We start from the raw sequence: 7,651 nt of genomic DNA, 5'->3' as shown, positions 1-7,651 counted from the left end.
TATAAAACTCCTAGAAAAGGGCCTGGAGAAATGACTCATCGGTTAAGAGCAGCAGCTGATCTTGCAGAGGACGTTGGGTTTGATTCCCAGGACCCACGTGGGGCTAACACTTCCTATGCTCTCTTCTGATCTTCATGGGCATTGTACAACATGGGTGCACCTACCTACGTACAGAAAATATACTCATACACATTAAAACAACAACAACAACAACAACAACAAAACTCCTAGAAGTAAAGCGGAGTAAAAGCTTCAGGATAGTCCTCTAGAGAAAGGAGGCACATCACAGTTACCCTCTGGGAGTGAAAAACTGCACATACACATAAAGAGAATATGGCAATCAACATAGAGTTGCACTCTCCCTCCAAAAACCCACTGAATATGCATATTTTGCTCTATGAAATAATATATTCATGTAGTTATTTGCAGTGCTGTAATGTATAAAAGAAAATATTAGAAAATCATACTCATTCATAGGAGATTTATAGGAGATTGGTATAAACACAATAATAGATACAACGTAATAATTATTCAGCTGTAAATAACTGGAAAGATTCATATGACCTGACATTGGTGTATGTTCAGGAAACAGCCTGAAGTTTTTTTGTTTTTTTTTTTAAAGTAAGTTTTAAAAACCCTCAGTGTGTCTCTATATTTGTTTTCAGTGTGTGATGGTGAATTTTGACTGTGGCTTGATTGGCTAGAGGAAGGCCTAGGAAGGTAGGGAAACACAGCCCTAGGTCTTCTGACAGGGCCACTTCCAGAGAGGTTTCACTAAGGGAGAAGGTCTGTCCTCAGTGTAGGTGCATCAGGCAATAGGTTGAGGACCCCAGAATGGAACTAGTGGCGGTGGGGACAGGCAGAAACATGGGCATGCTTCCTCTGCTTCCCAGGTGCGGTGGCGTGACCCGTTCTGCTGCGTGGCGCCCTTCAGGACAAGTCGTACTGAAACCTGTGAAAGGTAAAAAATTAAAATGTGCCTTGCTACTGAATATTTTTGAAATCTTATGCTTCCTATCTCAAAATGCTTAAGGCAGTAGTGTTTACATTGACACTGGGTCTACCACCTCCAGGTTAGGGGCAAGGATCAGATAAAAGAAGTAATTATAAGGTCTTACAAGTCATTTGTTCTGACCTTTTAATGTCTAATGAGGCAGTTCATGTCCCTAGACAAAAAAAAACAAAAAAACAAAAAAAGTCTTATATTAGATGCAAAGTTAGTGAAAAGAAATCCAATGGGCTGGTCTTAGGGATTGGGCACCTTTTACACTCACAGATTTTACAGTAAATATCCCTAAAATTTCTCACTCCATAAACGTATTCTGTGTCTGCTCTATAATATTTGTGTTTCTTATAAATCAACAGAATAAAATTGAAGTTATGAAACTGGAAAATAAATTCACCTCAGAGGTAGTCTCAGAATTTGCTCTTCAGTGCGTTCTGTCCTTTGCACCTCTAAGTCTCTCAAAATCCCAGGACTATTACATTTTACTTGATTTTCAGCGCACACTTTTATATAATCACCTACAGATGCAAAAACAACAACAGCAACAAAAACCTTCTTCAGGAAATACTGTGGCACGTATTTTGACTTCTTCCATTTGGAAAATGTGGTAGAAAAGTTTCTTGAAGATTGTAGGAGAGGTCAACAGCTTCCAAAGAGAACCACTGGCCTTTGCACTGTGTGGCACTGGAGAAAATAATTATTGGAAAACCTAGGTTATATGGAGTTCAAAACCTTGGGTTTTCTGTGAGAAAAATTTGAAAAAGTGCAACTTATAACAAAGGAAAAATGGAAATAAATTAGGTTTGAAAAACTTTGGCTTTCTATGTGTTTATCATTTAATCACATATCCCCATGATATAAAATGTTATTTTAAATAAGTGACCATTATTTTCATGATAATCAGTTGCTTTGAGAGTGTATGGAACATTGCCCATCCTCTCTGATTCAAAATATTTAATTTATCCAACTATTTATCTTAAGCAATGAGAAATGCTCAGTTTTTATATTAAAAGTAAATACAACTCATTAAAATTGCTTTTAAAAATTTAATTATTTCTGACATTTTGACATTAATCAAAATATTAGGGAAACATTTGTTCCTAGATTTCAAAAAGAAGGAAATTCTTATTTTTTATTACTTGGAATGTAATGCCACCCTGCATTTTACTGAGTACCGACAGTCAGTCTATTAAATGGAGTGATTCTGGAATGACTGTTATGCTACAGGCAGATATGGGTCAGGAAGGTTAGTGTGATTCTAAGTCCAATCTTGTACCGATGGAGAGTTGTATGGGTGCTACTCATGCTTCTCCAACATGCGGCTTCTGATAATGAATCAAATGTGAGCCTTTTGCTGAATGAAATTTGATTACCCAAAGAGAAAAAAGTAAGCAAATCAGTGCAATTTCATATTATCTGTGGTTTCCTATAAGCAAGATAAAATGGTATCGTCCAATTTTCTAGATCCTAGTTGCATTGGTGATAAATGTGGAGTTGGGAGAGAACGATGCTGAGAGCAAAGAAACCTTTTTTTTTTTAATCCACTAATTATGTATCTTTTAAAATGTTTCTTCGGCTTCTGTAGTGTCTATGAACAGTCCAGGGTAGTTTCAGACAATGCAGTGTCTGTTGTTCTTTGTAGCAATAACTGGTTTTGCCTTCAGTGTTACAAATTACAATCTAACACAGATTTTGCACTAAATAAATCAATATCTTGGTTTTTTAGCTTTCATTGAGAGACAGTGTAAAGATGGAACCCTTGTAAGCAATATAGATACCAAGTGTTTGTCGTTTTCGAAATAATGCCTAGTCACATGAATAATATTTTAAAGCATTATTAGCTGTCTAAATCCTAAGCCTTGCTTTAATGAGTTCTGAATATGGCTCTCAGGATTACACTTTTAAGTTTCCAAATTGCTGCTATAATAGAAATATAATTAGGCCTGAAACTGTTGTAGTGAGGTAGCACTTTCTAGAAATACCATAGATGGAGAAAATTATAAGACCCTCCCCTGATGACCTATTGAGTGCTGAGCACAATGTAGTAAATTAATCATTGCTGCTTCCTATGACATGACAAAGCTCTTTGGCACAAATGAAGGCAAGTATAAAATTGGTGGGCAATTTCTTTGGAATTACAATTGCAATGGGATGATCTGTCGATTCCATTTATGAAGCATCTCACTAATGTCTCTTGGGCTGAAATTCTTGTCAGAAAATATTAAACTTAGGCTGTGCTACTTGTTTAAAATATATATTTCTATAGTACATACCCAGCAGAAATCAGCTAGGAAATGTCAGATTTGCGGCCCCAATTATCCAAAATAGAATCAATTCTAATTACCCAGAAAGAACTCTAGCTTGGAGATATGGAGTACTGTGTTCTGATCTTACCTAGGCCCCTCTCGTAGTATGATCTCTGCCAGAACCCCAAACCTGTTTGGATTTCACCCACTCACCAGTGAAAATAGGCTGATTTAAATCAATACTTTTCTATTTCATCGTCTACTATGAGTTAAATTTTGCTTTCTCTAAATTGATAGGTTGACATCAAACTCCCAATACCTCTAAATAAGAATTTTTGTATGTGAAATAGCATCACTGCAAATATAATTAGCTGGGGAAGGAAGAGGTCATACTGAAGGTGGGTAGGTCTCTTAATACAGTGTAATGGATTTTAATTTGGAATGACACAGCCAAGTAGAACAACCATCAAATCAAACATGAGCAAGGCTATGCTGATGAAATGGCAATGATGCTATAGTAAACTAAGACTGCCTTTGAGGAGAAATGTGGGTGAGCTGCTTTTCAATTACAGATAACAGAGGTTTTAAAAGTGTTAGTTCAGGTTCAGGATCACATTGATTTTAATTACAGAAGAATTACAAGTAAAATTATATAAGGCATTGTTATTTTTGGCTCGTCTGAAACTGGAGATACAGATGGTTGTTACCTGACATATGGGTGCTGTGATTCAAACCCATTTTTCTACTTTGTCTTAACCCTTGAGCCATCTCCCTTGCCCCATAATTAAATTTTCTGGCAAAAAATACTTAGACAAAAATCTCAAAACTTCAGAATAGAAAAAAAAATGTATAAAATAGAAAGAGATATATAGAGAGGGACAGAGACAGAAAGACAAAGTAGAGAGGGAGAGAGAGGGGGAGGGGGGATAAGGGAGGACTGAAGAGGGAGGAGACAGAGGGAGAGGGCAGAGGGAAGGAGGGCGGAGGAGGGAGGATGGAGGAGGGAGGAAGGAGGACAGAGGAGGGAGAGGGAGGAGGGAGAGGGAGAGGGAGAGAAAGAAAGGGGAGAGAAAAACACTATCAGAAAATCCAAGGATCAAAGATGAAATCAAAAGTGGTATAAAATATTATGAACTAAATGATACTGAAACACAGGATAATAAAACTTTTGGACCAAAATACCATAGAGCTTAGAGAGAAATTTACAACTTAAAATATTTATATTAATAACTAATATAAATGTCAATTTTAAAATATAAAACAAAATTAAAGAAACTAAAGCTTTTGTTAGGATGATATTGATAAATATTTGTCAATAATAATAATAATGGTAATAATAATAACAATACTACTAATAATAATAATGGGTGAATTCAATACACCACTGTCACTTGTAGACAAGTCATCCAAAAAAAATGAAACCTTAATAGAGGAACCCTGGAGTTAAATGACACCATAAGTGAATTGGACCTAACAGAACATTCTATCCAAACAGCAAAGAATATACTTTCTTCTCACTAGACAATTGAAATTTATCCAAACTCAATGACTGACATATTAGCAACAAAGCAAGTCAACAAATATAGGGAAATTAAAATACCCTGTATTACATTTACCATAAAGAAATAAACATTCATATCAACAACATTAGAAGCAAAAAGAAGAGCACAAACTCATGGAAGCCAGACAACACCTGAATGAAAACTGGATCAAGGACGAAATCAAGACAGAAATTTAAAAATGCCTACAAGTGAATGAAAATGAAAAAAGAAAAAAACATAGGACATAATGAAGCCAATCCTGAGAGGAAATTGATACCATGAAATGCTGCACCAGAAAAGTATAAACCTAAAGAAATGAAGGATGCAGCGAAAGCCTTGGAAACCAGTAGCAGGCAACGCCACAGAAAAGGAGACAGGATGATGGGTAAATAAAATCAAGGCCAAAATTAATGAACAAATGAAGTAAACAATATAAAGAATCAACTAAAAGAAGAGTTGGTTGCTTGAAAGCATTAACATAATTGATGAACATTTAACCAAGTTAACCAAAAGGTAGAGAGAGGGACCCAAATTAAGAAGCTCGGAGAAGAAGGAAACATTACCCTAAGGAAACTCAGAAAACCATAAGGACATACATTAAAAATCTCTATTCCTCTAAACTGCAAAATGTAAAAGAAATGGATGAATGTCTAGGTATGTATAGTTTACCAAAATTTGAAAAATAATTTAACATTTTTAACATAGTTTAAACATACCCAACAACCAAATGCAGTAATTTTTTTTTTTTTTTGGTGTTTTTGAGACAGGGTCTCCCTGTAGCCCCAGTTGTCCTGGAACTCACCATGTAGATCAGGCTGGCCTCAAACTCACAGAGATCTGCCTGCCTCTGCCTCCTGAGTGCTGGGGTTAAAGGCATGTGCCACCACGCCCAGCCAAATGCAGTAATTTTAAATCTTCCATCTAAAAGGAGCCCAGGACCAAATTTTCTAGCAAAGAATTCCACCAAACATCCAAATAAGAATTAGTACCAATGATTCTTAAATTATTCCATAAAATACAAAAGGAAGGGATAATCTGAGATTCTTTCTATGAAGCCAGTGTTACCCTAATACCAAAACCCAATAAAGACCAAACAAAATAGAAAATTGTAGGCCAAACTCTATGATGAACATAAAAATACTCAAAAAGTATTTTCAAACCACATACTGCAAACATCAAAAGATTATTCACCAGGATCATGTTGACTTCATCCCAGAGATGCATGGATGGCTCAAAATATGTAAGTAACTAAATGTAAATGACTATATAAACTGAATCAAAGACAAAAACATGACCATCTCATTTGAGTCAGAAAAGGCCTTTGACAAAAATCATTCATGTTGAAAGGCTTGGAGAATCTCGGGACACAGGGGACATATCTCATCATAATAACGACAATATACAATAAGCCCACAATCAACATCACACTAAATGAGGAAAACCTCAATGCATGCACATTAAAATCAGGAGCAAGACAAGGATGTACAACATCTCCATTACTGTTAAATATAGAATTTCATTAACACAAAGTCCACAACTGGCCAAATTGTAGAGAATAAGAGGTTGCAGAGTCCGTGTCCCTAGACAGGACTCACATATTAGACTCTGCCACCCAGGGCTCAGGAAGCATTTCAGAACAGGGGGCGGGGTAGTAGATGGCAAGGAAACAGAGTTTTGTAGGCAGCCGGAAACTTGCTAATATGACGTTACAGCCACCGTGACAGCATGCACAAGACCCATGCAACCTCAAATCAGAGAAAAACCCTACACAGAACTGGGGAAAAGGAGAAGCAGCTCCAACCTTAGCTGAGGCTGTATTGACAACTGACCTCTGCTAGAAAAGGGAGTGTTGGTCTTCTTTATGGAAGTGAATCTAGATGGGTTAACTAGGTTCTCATGGATAAACTCATACTTAAGGATATCAAGTCACAAACCTGACTTGATGGTCCTTAACATATATGGTAGAATGCATGAAATCTGTCCGGGGATTATGTGGCTTGCAGATAGGGGGTGAAGTTTAAATATGTCAATATGTATTTTAGGAAATGTGCAAAAAATAGATAAAACATTTTTAAAAGAACAGAAATATTTTAAAATAGTTTCTCACTAAAACATATTCAAAAACATATAAAACAAAATATGTAACCTATAAATAAATATATTAATTCACAATTAAAATTTTGATATACAATCCATCCCAAACATAGCTACCTTTACTAGGAAACCACTAAGCATTTAAAAGTGAACTAAGATCCTCCTATCAAACCATTCCTATTAAAAATTCTTTAAGGATACAGAGAACACACCTTCCTTTAAGTAAGACAGAATTTTCTCAAGATCAAAATAAGGCAAAAATAAGAAAAGAAATTTATAAACCAACAGTCTCATGAATATAAATTCAAATATATTTAGCAGAAAAGACAGCAAATTGAATCTAACAAAGTAGAATTTATTCTAGCAATGAAAGGTCAGTTTGACACGAGAAAACCAAATCAATTTAAAACATCGCATTAGCAAGATGCAGCAGAATTCCATGTGATGATTTCGAGTGACACTGGTAAAGCATTTGTCAAAATTATAAACCAATTTCTAGTACAGACTCTACAAACCCTAGAATAAAGGAAAAGCATTTATTAGAAAAGAGTAGTGGACACTTGCTAATGACAGAACAATGCTTCCTTCCAGAGCAGAGATCTCCATGGCAATTGTATTATATGCTCATTGAAAAACAAAACTGATTTAAAAGTTACTTATTTATTGCCTTTATTATGTAGAAATGCTTGGCCAGTCTCCAGTGGATAAACCTAAACTGAAGGGCATTTGGGGACACAAATTTGGTCCTATAGGTATATATGTAT

Source organism: Nannospalax galili, unplaced genomic scaffold, assembly GCF_000622305.1.
Source record: "Nannospalax galili isolate Female #2095 unplaced genomic scaffold, S.galili_v1.0 scaffold1372, whole genome shotgun sequence".
Lineage (NCBI taxonomy): Eukaryota > Metazoa > Chordata > Mammalia > Rodentia > Spalacidae > Nannospalax > Nannospalax galili.
The sequence above is the reverse complement of the archived record's forward strand: the minus strand, read 5'-3'. Positions refer to the sequence as shown.